The sequence below is a fragment of the Arachis hypogaea genome, chromosome 14, assembly GCF_003086295.3.
Source record: "Arachis hypogaea cultivar Tifrunner chromosome 14, arahy.Tifrunner.gnm2.J5K5, whole genome shotgun sequence".
Lineage (NCBI taxonomy): Eukaryota > Viridiplantae > Streptophyta > Magnoliopsida > Fabales > Fabaceae > Arachis > Arachis hypogaea.
Genome location: NC_092049.1, coordinates 31,810,806 through 31,830,684, shown reverse-complemented (window position 1 = coordinate 31,830,684; position 19,879 = coordinate 31,810,806).

Here is a 19,879-nt window from a genome sequence, read left to right as displayed (position 1 = left end):
GAAAGATGGAAGTATGCGACTCTGTGTGGATTACAGGCAGCTGAACAAGGTCACCATAAAGAATAAATACCCATTGCCGAGAATTGATGATCTCATGGACCAGATACAAGGAGCTGGGATTTTCTCTAAGATCGATTTGCAATCCGGTTATCACCAAATAAGGGTAAGGGGTGAGGATATCCCTAAGACCGCTTTCAGGACTCGTTATGGTCATTACGAGTATACTGTAATGTCCTTTGGGTTGACGAACGCTCCTGCAGTATTCATGGATTACATGAATAGAGTATTCCGTCCGTTTCTGGATAAATTCGTTGTTGTCTTCATTGACGACATACTGATTTACTCCAAGACTGAAGAAGAGCATGCAGAACACTTGAGAACCGTGTTGCAGATTTTAAAGGAGAAGAAACTCTATGCGAAACTGTCTAAGTGTGAGTTTTGGAAGGATGAGGTGAAGTTTTTGGGTCACGTGGTGAGTAAGAAGGGAATAGCCGTAGACCCAACTAAGGTAGAAGCTGTGATGGATTGGAAGCAACCAACCACAGTAACTGAGATAAGGAGTTTTTTGGGTTTAGCTGGCTATTACCGAAGGTTCATCAAAGGCTTTTCGCAATTAGCTTTGCCGTTAACAAAGTTTACTCGCAAAGACACTCCGTTTGTTTGGACTCCTGAGTGCGAGGAGAGCTTTCAGACATTGAAGAAAAAGTTGACCACTGCACCTGTGTTAGTGTTACCTGAGCCGAACGAGCCTTTTGAGGTGTACTGTGATGCATCGTTAAAGGGCCTAGGGTGCGTGCTGATGCAGCATCATAATGTGGTGGCGTATGCCTCACGACAGTTAAGACCTCATGAAGTTAGTTACCCTACGCATGATCTGGAACTCGCTGTGGTCATGTTTGCCTTGAAGGTGTGGAGGCATTATCTCTATGGGGTTAAGTTCCAAGTCTTCTCCGATCACAAGAGCTTGAAATATCTCTTTGATCAGAAAGAGCTTAATATGAGGCAAAGGAGGTGGATGGAATTGTTGAAAGACTATGACTTTGAGTTAAATTACCATCCTGGAAAGGCGAATATAGTGGCGGATGCGTTAAGTCGGAAGTCGTTATATGCGTCTTGGATGATGCTTCAAGAGGAGAAGTTGCTCAAGGGATTCGAGAGTCTAAAACTTGGTGTTCGAGAAGTATCTGGAACCTTGTGTTTGAGCCAATTAGAAATCTCGAGTGACTTTAAGTCCGAACTCCTAAAGGCTCATGAAAATGATGAAGCGTTATGGAAGGTGTTACCGGCTAGCGAGCAAGGAAAACAGTGGAGAGTGTCGAAAGAAAAAGATGGGTTATGGAGATTCAAGGGTAGGATCATTGTGCCGGATGTTGGTACTTTGAGGCAAGATATCTTAAAGGAGGCCCACAAAAGCGGGTTCTCCATTCACCCGGGGAGTACTAAGATGTACCATGATTTAAAGGCGATGTTTTGGTGGCCGGGTATGAAGAATGATGTGGCGGAATATGTTTCAAAGTGCTTAACTTGTCAAAAGGTAAAGATTAAACATCAAAGACCTTCCGGGATGTTGCAACCCTTAGAGGTTCCGCAATGGAAGTGGGAAAGTATTGCAATGGACTTTGTGTCGGGATTGCCAAGGACTAGGACTGGTTTTGATGCTATCTGGGTGATCGTGGACCGACTGACGAAGTCAGCTCACTTTTTACCCGTTCGGATGACTTACACCCTTGAGGAGCTAGCTCAGTTATACATAAAGGAGATTGTGAGACTCCATGGTGTACCTGCTACTATAATCTCTGATAGAGATCCTCATTTCACTTCGAGGTTCTGGGGTGCATTTCAGAAAGCTTTTGGAACCCGATTAAGCTTGAGTACAGCTTACCATCCTCAAACAGATGGTCAATCCGAGAGGACGATCCAAACACTAGAGGATATATTGAGAGCTTGTGTTTTGGACCAACCGGCGAGTTGGGATCGGTATATGCCGTTAGTGGAGTTTGCATACAATAATATGAGGCATTGTATAGGAGGAAATGTCAATCTCCGCTATGTTGGTATGAAGCTGGAGAGAAAGGCTTGTTGGGACCGGAAATGATAGCTGAGACCACTGAACAAGTCAAGAAAATCCGGGATAGGATGCTTACGGCGCAGAGTTGCCAGAAGAGTTACACCGATCAGAGGCGGAAGCCCTTGGAATTTGAGGCAGGAGATCATGTTTTTCTTAAGGTTACTCCGACCACAGGAGTAGGTAGAGCGATTAAAGCAAAGAAGTTGAATCCTCGATACATTGGTCCATTTCAGATCCTAGAGAGGATTGGACCGGTGGCGTATCGGATGGCTCTACCGCCTCATCTTTCGAACCTGCACGATGTGTTTCACGTGTCGCAGCTTCGGAAGTACACTCCTGATGCTAGCCATGTGTTACAACCTGAATCGGTTCAGTTAAGAGAAGATTTGACGCTTCCAGTGGCTCCAGTCAGAATTGATGATACTAGTATCAAACGGTTGCGTGGAAAAGAAGTTTCATTAGTAAAAGTGGCTTGGAGTCGAGGTGGTGTTGAGGAACACACTTGGGAACTTGAGTCGGAGATGCGAACGGATTATCCGCACTTATTCTCAGGTAATTGAATTTGAATTTGAATTTTGTGGGCAAAATTCCTAATTAGGTGGGTAGAATGTAAGATCCAATTAATTAACGGCTAATTAACCCATAAATGAGAATTTATTCTAGAAAGCCAAAAATGTTATTTTTATGGCTAAATGTGATAGAGGAGATTGAGACGAGAATTTCGGTACCAATTTTATAGAAATCGGACCAAGATTGGACCGAACGGGCCAAACCGGACCAACCGGACCCAAAGTGGGCCCTTGGCCCAACATAACTAAACCAAAACCCTAGTTTTCAGCACTCTCTCCTCACAACACACTCAAACACGCTGAAAACTAATATGGAGGGGGGAAGAACACTCTCTCAAGTTCTCTCCCTTGGTTGATCTTCAAACCACCATAACTTTTGATCTAGAGCTCCGATTGCCGCTCCGTTTGCGGCCACGCGTTCACCGCGGAGAGATCTACAAAACCCATTCAATTAATCTTGAGGTAAGCCACGTTTTACTGTTCGAAATTCCAGCCATTGATTTCGAGTTTCATGAGCAAAAATGTTGAGATTTTGGGTTCTTTGATGTTATAGGACCCAACTCTCTTGAAGAAGAAGGTTAATCTTGTCTCCTTGGACCTTGGGTGTGGTAAGATTCTCAACCCTAGTGTAATTTGTTGTTCTATGAGGTTTGGGCATTGAGATGTTGTGTATGGGTATGATGATTGTGGCTTAGGTTGTGTATATGTGAATATTGGAGCTTGATTGATGATTTTGGAAGGCTTGGAAGAGGGTTTTGTGTGATAAAATCTGTTCTTGGAGGTGTTGATACCTTGAGAGCTTGTGGACAAGTGGTTTTGGAAGTGCTCCGGTTGAGCTTGGGAAATTGGCTAAGGTATGGTTTCGGTTTCCCGTATCTAATATGTAATGTGGTAGGAAATACTTAGGCTAGAGGCCCTAAGATAGGCATTGAATTGTTGGTGTTGTTGAATGGTTGAGATATATGATGTGTTCATATATGTGATTATGAATATTGATGCCTTGATTGTGTGATATATAAGAAATGCATGTTGTGATATATGCTTGATGGATGATTGAGGTTGAATTGATGAGAGGTACCATGTTGATGGTGAGTATGATGTTGATCATGTATAATGATGGTTGATTGGAAATGGTATTATTGGAAATTGGGATGAGGAAGCACGTATGACATGATATTGTGTTTGTCCTTTAGCCATTTGATTGAGAAGTATTAGAATGGTTGGAGGTGGTTTTGGAAATTTTGGTAAAATGTCAATGTGTGAGTTGAGGATGGCTTGTTGTTGATTTTGGCACATTTTGAATGATTTCAAAGAGAAGGGTTGAAATTGGCATGTTTTGATTGATTTTGAAAAGAGTTGAAAGTGGCTTGTTTTGAAAATGGCACTTTATGGTTTTGTATGAAAACATGGTTTTTGGGCATACTTTGACGGGACATAACTTGGACTAAAGATCTCTGATTTGCGCAAAATTTGTTTAGAAATGAAATTGGATCCGGGATGTCCATGCCGTTCGAAGAACGGGTGAAAAATGATTTAAAATGAGAGAGTTATGACCGTCGGAAGATTGGGGGTTGAATCTGTGAATTCTGCAACTTTTAACTTAGAAAATTTTTAGCAGAATGACCCCTCGCGCGTAGGCGCACTTGGCGCGTACGCGCCGTTCTTCGAGAAAGCATCATCCACGCGTGCGCGTGGTGTGCGCGAGCGCGTCGATGCGCTGCATCGAATGCCCAGCCATTTTCCAGAGAGTTGTGCCAGAGTTATGCCAGTTTTGTGCCTGGGACATAATGTATTCGCGCGTATGCGTGGCTGATGCGTGCGCGTCGTTTGGCTAATTTTCAACCCACGCGTTCGCGCGTATGACGCTTGCGTGTCGATGAGTTTTAAGGCCATCCACGCGTGCGCGTGGAGTGCGCGTATGCGTGGCCCTGTGTTCATCCCAAAGTTGATTTTTGAGTTTTAAAAGCCAAATTTCATACTTCTAAGCCTCCGATCTCACCACTTATGTCTTAAATCATTATGATATGCCTAGCATGAGAAAAAGGGCTAGTGAATGTGGTAACTTACGAGTGAAGCAAGGGAAAAATGAATGATCATTGAGGATCATAGATGATTATGTGAGGTGCGGAGGATGGCGGTGGAAGTGCTTGTTATGCCATGGGCCGAAGGGCCATAATTGTTAATGAATTGGCTGGTTATGGATTTAACCGTGAGCCGGATGGCTGGATTATGCCGTGTGACGGCGGAGCCATGTTTATGGCTAAGTATAAATGCATATATGCTGTTGAATGAATTGTGAATGTTTGCACTTCTACCATCGGAGATGAGGGTTTCCCTGGGTAGTAGCAGTGGCTAGCCACCACGTGCTCCAGGTTGAGACTCGAAACTCTGTTAACCCAATGTCGTAAGTGTGGCCGGGCACTGTGAAAGGCCCGGATGAGCTCGCCCCCATAAATATTCACCAGTGATGGTGATGGATAAATATTCACCAGTGAAGGTGATGGATATGGATCATGATTATGATCAAGTTTATGATGAGTATAACTCGAGTTGGGGATGCACGACAGAGGGACAGTCCAATGGTTAGCTACCAGGACTTGTCGGGTTGGCTCTATAACCGACAGATGATATTATCAGCCACTAGGGACAGGCATGCATCATAAGCATACTACATGAATTGTTTGAGATTGCCTATTTGACTGCATATTACTTGCTAATTGCCTAAATGCCTTATCTGTTCCTATTTGTAAATCTCTTGTCTGATATAACTGTGTTTGCTATATTATAATCCTGCTGGTGGTTGGGAGATCTGAAGGAATTGGAAAGGGAAGTATTAGTTAGACTGAAGAATCTTTAGTCAGTTGCCACTTACGGTTTAGCTTGTTTATAAGCTTTGATATTATCTGGAGGAAGTTCTAGGATTGCCTTCGGCTTTCCTCTATTATTATGTATTATATATGTGGAAGCTGTTACCATGCTGGGGACCTCTGGTTCTCACCCATGCGGATTTTGTGGTTTTCAGATGTAGGACGTGAGGTTTCTCGCTGAGGCATGCTGGAGACTTCCGGATTAGCGAAGATCTTTGTTCTCGGGGCTCTGTTTTGGTTTATATATCTTGTTTAGATACTTTTATCTCCATTAAATAATACAAACTGTGATGACTCCTTCTAGAGGGGATTTTTGAGAATAGGTTTTCTGTATTTGTGTCCCTTTGGGTTTCCTTTGGGGTTTCCCTTATTTTATCATATGTATATATTGCTATGCTCAGGCCGGTTATCTTCGCGGCCGGATTTTGAGTCTTGATATTCCTGTTTTTCATACTCCTTTGTATACATATGATCTTGCGTTAGCTTATCCTTGGCTCGTTACGTTATCGATCGGAGTGTTGCGCTTTCGAGTCACGGTTTTTGTTTACACCTTTTTCTACAAAGGCTCCTAGTTATAATCAATTATTCATACTACTATACGTACTAAGTTTTTGTTTTAGAGGTTGTAATACCTTGCCATCGTACTAAGTTTTTGTTTTCCTAAATATGTTAGTAATTTTCGAAAATTAAGATTTTAAAAATTGAAATAATTAGTTAATTAAAAAGAAATTTTGAAAAAGAGGGAAGATATTTTCGAAAATTAGAGAGAGATAGTTAGTTAGGTGGTTTTGAAAAAGATAAGAAACAAACAAAAAGTTAGTTAGTTAGTTGAAACAAATTTTGAAAAGATAAGAAGTTAGGAAGTTAGAAAAGATATTTTGAAATCAAATTTTTGAAAAAGATAAGATGAGAAGATATTTTTGAAAGGATATGATAAAAATTAGTTTTTTTTTTTTTGAAAAAAGATTTGATTTTTAAAATCACAATTAATGACTTGATTCACAAGAATTCACAAGATATGATACTAGAACTTAAAGTTTGAATCTTTCTTAACAAGTAAGTAACAAACTTGAAATTTTTGAATCAAAACATTAATTGTTATTGTTATTTTCAAAAATTTGATATAAAAATAAGAAAGAGATTTTTGAAAAATATTTTTATAATTTTCGAAAATAACTAAGAAAGATGAAAAAATTTGATTTTTGAAAAAGATAAGATTTTTAAATTGAAAATTTGATTTGACTCATAAAAACAACTAGATTTTAAAAAATTTTTTGAAAAAGTCAAATCTAATTTTCGAAATTTTGAGAGAGGAAAAGATATTTTTTTTTATTTTTGAATTTTTAATGAAGAGAGAGAAAAACAAGAAAATTATGCAATGCATGAATTTTTTAGATCAAAACAATGAATGCATGCAAGAATGCTATCAATGTCAAGATGAACACCAAGAACACTATAAAGATCATGATGAACATCAAGAACATATTTTTAAAAAAATTTTTAATGCAAAGAAAACATGCAAGATACCAAACTTAGAATTCTTTAATGCTTAGACACTAAGAATTCAAGAATGCATATGAAAAACAAGAAAAGACACAAAATATGCAAATGCAAAGATCAAACAAGAAGACTTACCAAGAACAACTTGAAGATCTTGAAGAACACTATGAATGCATGATTTTTTTGAAAAATGCAAGATGCACATGCAATTGACACCAAACTTATAACATGACTCAAGACTCAAACAAGAACACAAAAAATATTTTTGATTTTTTATGATTTTCTAATTTTTTTGTATTTTTTTGAAAATTATTTGAAAAACAAAAATAAGGATTTCAAAATCTTTAATATGAATTCCAGGAATCTTGTGCTTTTTAGTCTAATTGAGTTTTCAGGAATGGAGATGCTTCTTCCATGTAAATTGGAATTAGGTGCAGTAAAGTCACCAAGCATCCTCCTTGCATTATTATTATTTTCGGCTGTCATCTCCTCTTCCTGTTCGAAAATTTCTGAAAGGTTATCTCTGGATTGTTGTAATTTAGCTTCTCTTAATTTTCTCTTCAGAGTCCTTTCAGGTTCTGGATCTGCTTCAACAAGAATGTTCTTGTCCTTGCTCCTGCTCATATGACAAAGAAGAAGACATAGAAAATTATAATAATAATAATATGGATCCTTTATACCACAGTATAGGGATCCCTTTGTGAGTGGAAGAAAAGAGGGAGATAAAGAATATAATGTAATGGAAGAAACACAACTATGAGGAGGGTAGAGATGTGAGATGAGATGTTAATAGATGAATAAATAAATAGAATAAGATGGGAGAGGGAGAATTTTCGAAAATAATTTTTTTGAAAAAAGGTTAGTGATTTTCGAAAATAGTTTTTGAAAAAGGTTAGTATTTTTTTTTTGAAAAATTTTAAAATCAAAAATAAAAATAATTAGTTAATAAAAAAAAGAAATTTTTGAAAAAGAGGGAAGATATTTTCGAAAATTAGAGAGAGAGAGAGTTAGTTAGGTAGTTTTGAAAAAGTTAAGAAACAAACAAAAAGTTAGTTAGTTAGTTGAAACAAATTTGAAAAGATAAGAAGTTAGGAAGTTAGAAAAGATATTTTGAAAATTTTTTTGAAAAAGGTAAGATAAGAAGATATTTTGAAAAGATATGATAGGAATTAGTTTTGAAAAAGATTTGATTTTTAAAATCACAATTAATGACTTGATTCACAGGAAATCACAAGATATGATTCTAGAACTTAAAGTTTGAATCTTTCTTAACAAGCAAGTAAAACTTGAAATTTTTGAATTAAAACATTAATTGTTATTGTTATTTTTGAAAATTGGATATAAAAATGAGAAAAATGTTTTTGAAAAATATTGTTGGAATTTTCGAAAATAACTAAGAAATTTGAAAAAGATTTGATTTTTGAAAAAGATTTTGAAAAAGATAAGATTTTTTAAAATGAAAATTTGATTTGACTCATAAAAACAACTTGATTTTAAAAATTTTTGAAAAAGTCAAATCTAATTTTCGAATTTATGAGAGAGAAAAAGGGAAAGATATTTTTTTTGATTTTTGAATTTTTTTTTTGATGGGAGAGAAAAACACTAAAAAGATGCAATGCATGAAATTTTTAGATCAAAACATGTGATGCATGCAAGAATGCTATGAATGTCAAGATGAACACCAAGAACACTATGAAGATCATGATGAACATCAAGAACACATTTTTGAAAAATTTTTAATGCAAAGAAAACATGCAAGACACCAAACTTAGAATTCTTTAATGCTTAGGCACTAAGAATTCAAGAATGCATATGAAAAACAAGAAAAGACACAAAACATGCAAATGCAAAGATCAAACAAGAGGACTTACCAAGAACAACTTGAAGATCATGAAGAACACTATGAATGCATGAATTTTCGAAAAATGCAAGATGCACATGCAATTGACACCAAACTTATAACATGACTCAAGACTCAAACAAGAAACAGAAAAATATTTTTGATTTTTATGATTTTCTAATTTTTTTGGATTTTTCGAAAATTAATTGAAAAAGGAAAATAAGGATTCCAAAATTTTTAATATGAATTCCAGGAATCTTGCATTCTTAGTCTAAAGCTTCAGTCCAGGAATTAGACATGGCTCACTAGCCAGCCAAGCTTTCAATGAAAGCTCCAGTCCAAAACACTAGACATGGCCAATGGCCAGCCAATCTTCAGCAAACATAGATACCTCTCATGTATACAACAGCTGATATTTCATCCAACTTCATATACTTATGAGTGGAAGCCTTAGTCCAAAAGAATTTAGACATGGCTTTACAGCCAGCCAGGCTTCACATGCTTCATGAAACACTAGAATTCATTCTTAAAAATTCTGAAGAAAAATATATTTTTGAAAACACATTTTTTTTCGAAAACAAAGGAGAAAATTTTGAAAGATTTTTGAAAAATTTTTGAAAAGAAAACAAAAAGAAAATTACCTAATCTGAGCAACATGATGAACCGTCAGTTGTCCAAACTCAAACAATCCCCGGTAACGGCGCCAAAAACTTGGTATGCGAAATTGCTACTCAGGTTGTAAATTGTTGTTCGAAATTGATTCCCTGGCAATGGCACCAAAAACGGATGCACAGGACCATGGTTTGAACATATCTTCACAACTTCGCATAACTAACCAGCAAGTGCACTGGGTCGTCCAAGTAATACCTTACGTGAGTAAGGGTCGAATCCCACGGAGATTGTCGGTATGAAGCAAGCTATGGTCACCTTGTAAATCTCAGTCAGGCGGATATCAAATGGTTATGAAGTTTTCGAAATTAAATAATAAAAGAGGGATAGAAATACTTATGTAATTCATCGGTGAGAATTTCAGATAAGCGAATGGAGATGCTTTCGTTCCTCTGAACCTCTGCTTTCCTGCTATCTTCATCCAATCAGTCTTACTCCTTTCCATGGCTGGCTTTATGTGATACATCACCATTGTCAATGGCTACTTTCGGTCTTCTCTCGGGAAAATGATCCAAATGCCCTGTCACGGCACGGCTAATCGTCTGGAGGCATCACCCTTGTCAATGGCTTCATCTTATCCTCTCAGTGAAAATGATCAACGCACCCTGTCACAGCACAGCTATTCATCTGTCGGTTCTCGATCATGCTGGAATAGGATTTACTATCCTTTTGCGTGTGTCACTAACGCCCCGCAATCGCGAGTTTGGAGCTCGTCACAGTCATTCATTCATTGAATCCTACTCGGAATACCACAAACAAGGTTTAGACCTTCCGGATTCTCTTGAATGCCGCCATCATTCTAGCTTACACCACGAAGATTCTGGTTAGGAGATCTAAGAGATACTCATTCAGTCTAAGGTAGAACGGAAGTGGTTGTCAGGCACGCGTTCATAGGGAATGATGATGATTGTCACGTTCATCACATTCAGATTGAAGTACGAATGAATATCTTAGAAGCGAAACAAGATTAATTGAATAGAAAACAGTAGTACTTTGCATTAATCTTTGAGGAACAGCAGAGCTCCACACCTTAATCTATGGAGTGTAGAAACTCTACCGTTAAAAATACATAAGTGAAAGTCCAGGCATGGCCGAGAGGCCAGCCCTCAAACGTGATCTAAGATAGCATACAACTGATCAAAGATACCTAATACAATAGTAAAAGGTCCTATTTATAATAAACTAGCTACTAGGGTTTACAGAAGTAAGTAATTGATGCATAAATCCACTTCCGGGGCCCACTTGGTGTGTGCTTGGGCTGAGCTTGAGTGTTGCACGTGTAGAGGTCCTTCTTGGAGTTGAACGCCAGGTTTTGATCCATTTCTGGCGTTCAACTCTGGTTTTGGCTCCTTTTCTGGCGCTGGACGCCGGATTTGGGCAGAAAGCTGGCGTTGAACGCCAGTTTGCGTCGTCTATTCTTGGCCAAAGTATGGAGTATTATACATTTCTGGAAAGCCTTGGATGTCTACTTTCCAACGCAATTGGAAGCGTGCCATTTCGAGTTCTGTAGCTCCAGAAAATCCACTTTGAGTGCAGGGAGGTCAAAATCCAACAGCATCAGCAGTCCTTCTTCAACCTCTGAATCTGATTTTTGCTCAAGTCTCTCAATTTCAGTCAGAAAATACCTGAAATCACAGAAAAACACACAAACTCATAGTAAAGTCCAGAAATGTGAATTTAACATAAAAACTAATGAAAACATCCCTAAAAGTAACTAGATCCTACTAAAAACATACTAAAAACAATGTCAAAAAGTGTATAAATTATCCGCTCATCAGTGCCCCAGAATTCCTCTTTTCTCGTTTTTAGCTTATTTTTTTGCTTTTTTTGCTTCTTTTTCTACTTATTTCCTACAAAGTTTATAAAATCCAAAGATCAAAGAAATATACCATTTAAGCACAAAAGCATTCAATATTTAAGCACTAATAATCAATTTCTTGTATGAAAAAGCATAGAAAATATGCACAAGATGACATGTCATCACAACACCAAACTTAAACCTTACTTGTCCCCAAGCAAGAAAAGAATCATGCAGTAAGTTTTGACAAACCAAGGTGAGAAGAATAGCAAGTTAATGTTCATGGTTGGCTTGTTTTCTATGCATGCTTCAATCACAAAAGAAATGTAAATGATTGATGATTCTATCTAGCTCATTTTATGACTTTTCCTTATATTTCTTCCTTGAAACAAGCTTTTCATTCTCTTATTAGCTTCTCCTTTTGGGGTGCTTTGCCCCATGAGTTGATAACAAAGCTACGACTCTAAATGCTTTGTTTTCAAGTATTACCACTTGATACTTAAGCACCACAAACATTTAATTAGATGACTTCTTTAAGCTCATTTGTTTCTTTTCTTTACTCTCTAATCATTGATGCTCAGAGCCTTGAGCTTTGAGGAAATGCTTTTGCACTTGAGCCTAGCCTTGACTCTAAGTGTTTTGTTTTCAAGCTTTTTGCCTGATACATAAACACCACAAGTACTTAACAATTGAATTGTCATTGGTACTCAGAGCCTTCAACTTTCTCATTCTTTCCTTTTTCTTTTATTGCCTTAATTTGTAATTGCTTCTTCAAGGTTTTCATGATTTCAAAAAAAATTTCATAAAATGTCCTAGATGAAAACTTCAATTAAATAAAATCTAATGCAATTGAGCAATAATTAACCATACTAGATTTCAATACTCATAAGCTCATGCTAAGTTCTTCTTTAATTCCTTGTTTGTTTATTATCATGATACTTTATTGCTTTTGAAATCACACAATTCAAGATGGTAGTCATAATGTCACAACACGATGTTATAAACCAAAATTCAGGCTATGCTTATTCATACACACATGTATATATAGAAAATAGTCGACAGTCATGCATTTTAAGGTATTGGAAACAAATAAGAGAAAAAAGAACTTTACCACCTTGTAGTTCATCTTCACTATTGTTGTCATTTTTCTCCTATTCTTCCCCTTCCCATACCAACTTAGAGTGTTTGCTCATCCTCAAGTAATAATTAGAACAATGGTGATGGGGTCTAGAATGGACCATGAGTGTCTTACACAATAAAATGTCAGCAGTACATGTGTTTAAGCAAGCAAAATGAAAAATAACAATGAAGGCACAGAAAATAGAGACATTGTGATTGCAAAAACAAGTGGGGTGTGCATGATACATTGTATAAAAGATAAATGGCATACCAAACTTAGTGTGACACTTTCACTTGGAATTAATGCAAGTATCTAGTAAAGATTGGAAATAAATCTTTGTTGCATGGCAACACCAAACTTAGAGCGCAATCACATGTCAATTTATTTGAACTAAAACTAAACAAAGGAAACTGTTCTATGCTAATAACATAATCACCAATCAAAGAATTTTCACGACTAAGGATTTCTTGTTGAGGTATCAACAAAAACAGTTAAAGAGCAAAATAAAAGACAGCATTAAATATAAACAAATGACTAAAACAAAGAGAATGAGAAAGTGTCAAATTAAAAGAAAGATAACACTGTAAAGGCATTATGATTATGCTGACAAGTGGTGTTGCTGGATTTATTGCATAGAAAATTAAGTGGCACACCAAACTTAGAAATTTAGTGTGACACTTTCAATTTAGAATTGATGCAATCATCCATAAAGATTGAAGACAAATTGTTGCAGGGCAACACCAAACTTAGAATGTAATCATATGCCAATTTTTTGAAATTAAACAAAGAAGACAGAGAAAATAAACAAAGCAAAGGAATGAAATGTTACCTAAGGTTGGGTTGCCTCCCAACAAGCGCTCTTTTAGTGTCATTAGCTTGACATGTTGTTCTCAAACTTTCTTCCTCTTCTTCCAGTTTGTTAAGAGGAATGACCTCAACGGGAGAGAAAAGCCAGTCAGTGTCCCCTTTTTTGATCTTTCCTCAGCAAGCTTCCTTTTGTTATTTGCTGGATTGAACTTGCTTGCTGGATCAGGGGTAGGATTGCTTGTAGTTGACCTTTTCTTCTTCATGGATATGATCAATTGTGGCTTGGTCAAAATCCTCTTCTCGGTGTTGTTGTCAGTTGCCTTCACTTCTTTGATTTCAAAACTTGGTGGTTGTGTGATTGGTGGAGCATTATCTTCATCAAAAGCCTTTTGAATTGATGGTTCACTGAACCCTTCCTCTATGCAATTCTCTGCTTCACTTGAGTGTGGACTTCCCTGATGATCTTCCATTAAGTTCATTGGGAGTGAGTCCTCATGATCTTCTATCACCTCAATTAGCCTCTGTGGATATAAAATCCTGGGCTCATATACCTCCACAACCTCCTTCTCCATTGAAGTTTCACTTGGTACAGGAGCTTCTTCATCTTGCTCTTCTACTTCCTCCTTTGCACTCAATATTTGATTTAACAGAACTTCTATGGAAGAGGTTTGTTGTTCTTCCCAAGATTTTTTCATCTCCTCTTTATATCTTGTAATCACGGACTCAAGTGTTGAGAGTCTTTGGTTCAGGGAAGTTTGTGGGGGTTGTGAGTTTTCATGTTCCCTTGTTATCTCAAGTGGCCTCTGTGGATATAAAATCCTTGGCTCATATACCTCCACCACCTCATTCTTCTTTGAAATTTCACTTGATGCAAGGGCCTCTTCTTCCACTTCCTCACTCACAGATTAGTTTTCATCTTCAATGCTTGGTAATCCTAAGTGTTTCCTTATTTTCTCTAAGTGCCCATCCATTTTCTTGAAGAGGATTTCTTGCCTTTTCCAGGATTGTTCTTGTCTCTCCAATAACTCTCGGACTTTTAAAGGAGATCCTCTGCTAGCTCAAGAGATGAAGATTGAAAGTAATCTTGTGGACATGGATGTGTTGTGGTGAAGTTGTTTTGAGGGGTATGGAATGAATTTTGTGAATATTGAAATGAATTTTCTGTGTGGTGAAATAAATTATGTGGTTGATGAGATGAGTTGTGTGGATTATTGAGAAAACTTTGTGTTGAGGCATAGTCAAATGATGAAGAATTTTCAAATGAGGAACTAGGAGGTGAGGTTGGACAATTTTGCATAAATGAATTAAAGGTGTGCTCAAGTGATGTTGGCTCTTGATAAATGGAGTATGAACTAGTAAATGCTCTTTGATTTTGATCCTCCCACCCACAACTTGAGTAATTGTTGAATTCTTCATAGTGTGGATTATTTTGTGGCATTGGGGAGCAATCTTGCATGAATTCATTGAAATCATAATCAAGAGATGATGTCTCTTGTTGAATAGAATATGGAGCAGTAAAATCTCTTTCGTTTTGACCCTCTTATTCACAATATGAGTAGTTGTTAGATTCATCAAAATAGGATTCATTTTATGTCTCTCAGAGTTGTTCATACTCTATCATTTCTTGTTGATATTCCCATCCACCATTAGCATAATGACATGAATCATTTTGTGGTGTTGGGCAATATCTCATGAAACTGTCTTGCTCATCTTGTGGCTCTGAAGTATATCCCCATTGATTGGATTGCTCAGAATCTGTGACTTCTTGGTGATACTCCCAGCCACCATTAAGATAATGAATTGAATCATATTGTGATGGTGGGTAGTATCCCATAAAATTTGTTTGATCAAAAGATGAGTTGAACTCCATTTGAATTTTGTAAAACACAATCACCAATGAAAATCAAAATTCATGTCACAGATGAGAATTTCTTAGTGAGGCAATAATCAAACACCTTGGTATCAGCCTAAAACAGAAAATTAAAAGAACAAAAACAAAGAAAATGCTTAATCTAGACTTATCACCTACTTAATCATTGTTGATCTAAATCAATCCCCGGCAACAGCGCCAAAAACTTGATGAGGGAAAAACAATTCCACACAAACTCACCGGCAAGTGTACCGGGTCGCATCAAGTAGTAATAACTCATAGGAGTGAGGTCGATCCCACAGGGATTGATGGATCAAGCAACTTTAGTGAGATGCTTAGTCTAGTTAAGCTAACAGTTGTGAATTGGGTGAAATTGAATCAGCAGAAAGTAGATTGCAGTGAATTTAAAGTGCAGAATGTAAATCAGCAGAAGCTTAAAGAGCAAGAAAAGTAAATTGCATCAACTGTAAAGGGAATTGGGTGCAGGGAAATTAAAGAAACTATAAATCAGAACTCAAGACAAGTAACAGAAAGGAAAAATTCACTAGATCATAGCTCTCAGAACAATTGCAGAAAATGTAAATTGAAGGAAAATTAAATCAAACTGATGATAATATAAACCGAGAGCTCGCTTTGTAACACCAAACTTAAAAAGTTTGCTTGTCCTCAAGCAAAGAAAACTTGGTCCCTTTTTGGCATTAAACGTCAGGACTGTTTGCCTCCTTTCTAGCACTAAATTCCTAGCCTAGCATTTAGTGCCAAGGCTTTCCTGCTCCGGGGCACTCTGTTCTTCTTTTTTATTCCTCCTGTCCCTGTTCTAAGCACTGTGCATGATCACAAACATTAGAAAATCTAGGAAAACTATAAAAATTTACTAAAAGAAATTAAAACTAAAGAAAACTGAAATAAAAGCAGAATTAAACTAAAGGATACTTATGTTTGGGTTGCCTCCCAACAAGTGCTTCTTTACCGTCACTAGCTTGATGGTCAGCTCCTTCAAATAGGAAGATAGTCGTAGAAGTTTAAATCCTCACCCCTCACTGTGAGCTTCTTTCCTGTGCTCTCATGGATCAGCTCAATATGCTCAAGAGATAGGATCCTGATCATTGTATGAGGCAGGATTGGTCTTCTAGTAAACACCACTTTTATCGCAGGTGAGAAGTCTTCAGTATGGATCTTTTTGTTCCTCCATCCCCTAGGCATCTTCCTTTTGGGACCTTCCTCCTTGGTGGGTGGTGACTGCCCAATACAAAACTTAGGTTTGATGTTTGCAAAAACTATATGAGTTGCCACCAAGAGAGGAGGCTTCAACATTGTACTCTGCATGTAAGTATCTCCTTTGTCAGGGGGCAGTGAAGGTTTAAAAACCTTGAACACTATGTAGTCCTCATGTAACCTCAGCACTATTTCGCCTCTCTCAACATCAATGAGGTCTCTTCCAGTTGCTAGGAATGGCCTTTTTAGGATGATGGAGTCATCTGTTTCTTCTCCCTTGTCAAGTATCAACGAGTCTGCCGGGAAGAATAGCTCTCCAATCTTGACTAGTACATTCTCCACTAGCCCATATGCCTGCTTCCGAGACTTGTCAGCCAACTCTAGTACTATTCTTGTAGGCTGCACCTCTTGGATCCCCAACTTCTTTATTACAGACAGAGGCATCAAATTTATACTTGAGCTAGGATCACACAGGGCTTTGTCAAAAGTAATATTTCCAATAGTACATGGAATCTGAAAGCTCCCTAGGTAGCATCTTCTTTGGTAGCTTATTCTGAATTAGTGCACTGCACTCCTTAGTCAGGATCTCTGTTCTATCTTCCTATAAGGCCTTCTTTTCAGAGAGTAAACCCTTCATAAGTATAGCAGAGAGAGGCCTTTGCTCTGAAGCCTCAGCAAAAGGAATATTGATTTACAGCTTCTTAGAGACTTCCAAGAACTGTGAGTGGTTCTCATCTTTGGTCTTCTTTTGGGACTTTTGAGGATGTGGTACTTCAGGCTCCTGTGCCACCAATGGGGTGTGTAGCAATGTCCTTCTAATCTCTTCTTGAGCCCTTTTTTTCTTCAATTCCTCAGCAACATACACCTCCTCATACTTGGCCTCCCTGATCAAGACCATAATTTTATCTTCCTTCAAGACCTTTTTCTTAGAGAGTAGGCTTTTTATGAGGGCTTTATAGGAAGGCATCTCTTCCAACACCACAGCAAAAGGAATATTGTACAAGAACAGAATGAATTGCTCATCCTCGATCTCCTCTTGTGACTTCTGAGCATGTACTTTAATGCTCTCAGCCTTTTCTAGTGTTTCTGTTTGCTCTGATTCTTCAGCAACTATAGCCTTGCACTCTTTTCTTGGGGTAGGCACTGTGTCACTAGGAAGAGTGAGGGGTCTCTGAAATCGCTGAGGGTATGGGAATTTGGTTTTGTACTTTAGGGCCTTGGGTAATGCAGGATAAGTGTCCAGAGTGACTGGAAAAGGGTTGTCAGGGTGCCTGGGGGGAATGTCTTTTGATTTTTTATTGATGTCTATTGCCCCCCTCTCTGGGCGTTCAACTTTCACTCTGGCCCCTCCTAGGCGTTCTACTTCCTTGGTGGTGTCTCTTGCTGCAGTAATTTTGCTCTCTGGTGTTTTTCTTTTGCCCTGTCCCTCATTGTTTCGATGTTGAGGGACTACTGTATTGTGCCAATTCTCAATTGAACAGCCTGGCATTCCTCTCTTATCTGCTCAGATATTTGCATCTCTAGCTTCCTTAAAGAGGCTTCGATTTCCTAGATAAAACTTTGTTGCCTTTTTGCAAGTTCTGCAGCAATAGATGCCAGGTCAAGGGTACTCTGAGATTGTGGAGGCTGTGAAAGAAAGATGTTGACTGGATTTTGGTTAAGGCCTTCCTGAAAGCTGTTGGCATAATTCGGTTGCTGACCATGGGGCTGCTCTCTCCACCCAAAGCTTGAGTGATTCTTCCACCCTTGATTAAAATTCTGAGAATAAGGAGTATCATAGGGGTTTCTAGAGGAATTGCCCATGTAATTAACCTACTCAAGTGTCTACTGGCTATAGTTGTAAGGCTCATCTTGAGGAAAGCCATCATTCATACCATAAGGAACATTTGGAAAGGTGCTCTGAATTTTTGCAACTAGGTTCTGCATGCCACCCAATTGTTGAGTAACAATACTTATCTGTTGATGCATAAGCTCGTTCTGAGCATGAATTGTATCTACGGAATACACCTCTGTGACTCCTTCCTATTTTTGCTCACACACAAACAGAAAACAAAGAAAAGTGAAAATCTCTATGTCAGAGTGTAGAGTATTTCCAGTGAGGTATCATATAAAAAAAGAAATACAATAAATTAAAGCAAGCAACTAATTAAAAAATTCAAAAATAGGAATGAGAAAATCACTTAAAATTTTCGAAAACTGAAGAGAAAAGACCTTATAAATTTTGAAAAAAAAATAAAAAGTGGAAAACTCTAAAGGGACACCAAACTTAAAATAAAAAATTATAGGAAAATAAATAAAACAAAATTCGAAAAATAAAGAGAAAATAAATAAAATTAAAAATCAAAATTTAAAAGAGAAAGTAAATAAGCAAAACTAATAAAAATATCTAATCTAAGCAGCAAGACAACTGGTGGTTGTCAGTCATATCTCAAGTGAGTGAGAGTCGATCCCACGAGGATTGTCGGGCAGAGCAAGCAATGGTTGTCAGGTTGGACTTAGTCAGGCAAACAGTAAAAAGAGTTGGTGTTGTTGTAAGTGCATAAGATGATAAACAAGCAAGTAACGAAAAGCAAATAAAGCTTCGGTGTAAAACAATGATGAGAAACCAGTTAAGGTTTCAGAGATGTTTACTTTTTCCGGATTAAAACGTCTTACAAGTATTTTAACAATGAATGATTCATTCTATGGCAAACCATAAGTTATTAAACCCTAATCTCTTAGTGATTTAATCTCCTCTAATCCTCATCAAACGCCACTCTCGTGGTCACTCAATTCCGATTAGAGGATTAGGTTCAGAAAACTAGTTTAATGCCACAAAATCGTTAATTACCCAAAGCTAACAAGTTTTTATGTCATATATCCCAATTAGTTCATGTAATTAGCAATTTAGGAGGAATTTGTTTTCAAGCTGTAGTTCAAGCGAGAAAACTCTCTCGAGAATCAAAAGAACTGAAGTAAAAAAGGTCATACTCTCGTTCCACCCAATTCATAAGATTAAGAACGAAAACAATCCTTAGACTTGAATCAACACATTAATTAAAATAGAAGAATAATAGTTCTAATCCATAGAAATAAACAGAGCTCATAATCTTAACCAAGAGGTTTAGTTGCTCATAACTTACAGAGAAAATATGGTTCTGAAAAGTGCGAAAGGAAGAAGAAACTAAACCTAGGTGATCTTTTCCTTTAAATACTAACCTAATAATAAATGTTAGACCTAAAAGGTATTATTTGTAAATAAAATTACAAAAAGAAAATAAAATAGGCTAAGAAGTGCTAAATCTACTTGAGAGACCCAAAGAGGAGTGATTCGGGCTGCTGTTGGCATTTAACGCCAATAATGGGTGTTAAACGCTCCAAAGGGGGGTCAAAATTCGTGTATGCTGAGGTCCCCTACTGGCGTGAAATGCCGTGTGGGCATTCAGCGCTGGCAGGGGGAAGTTTTTGGTGCTGATCTGTCCCTCTTGGGCGCTAAACGCTAGGCTCGGCGTTTAGCGCCAGATTTGGTAGTGATTCCAGAAGAAAAGTATAAACAATTATATATTGTTGGAAATCT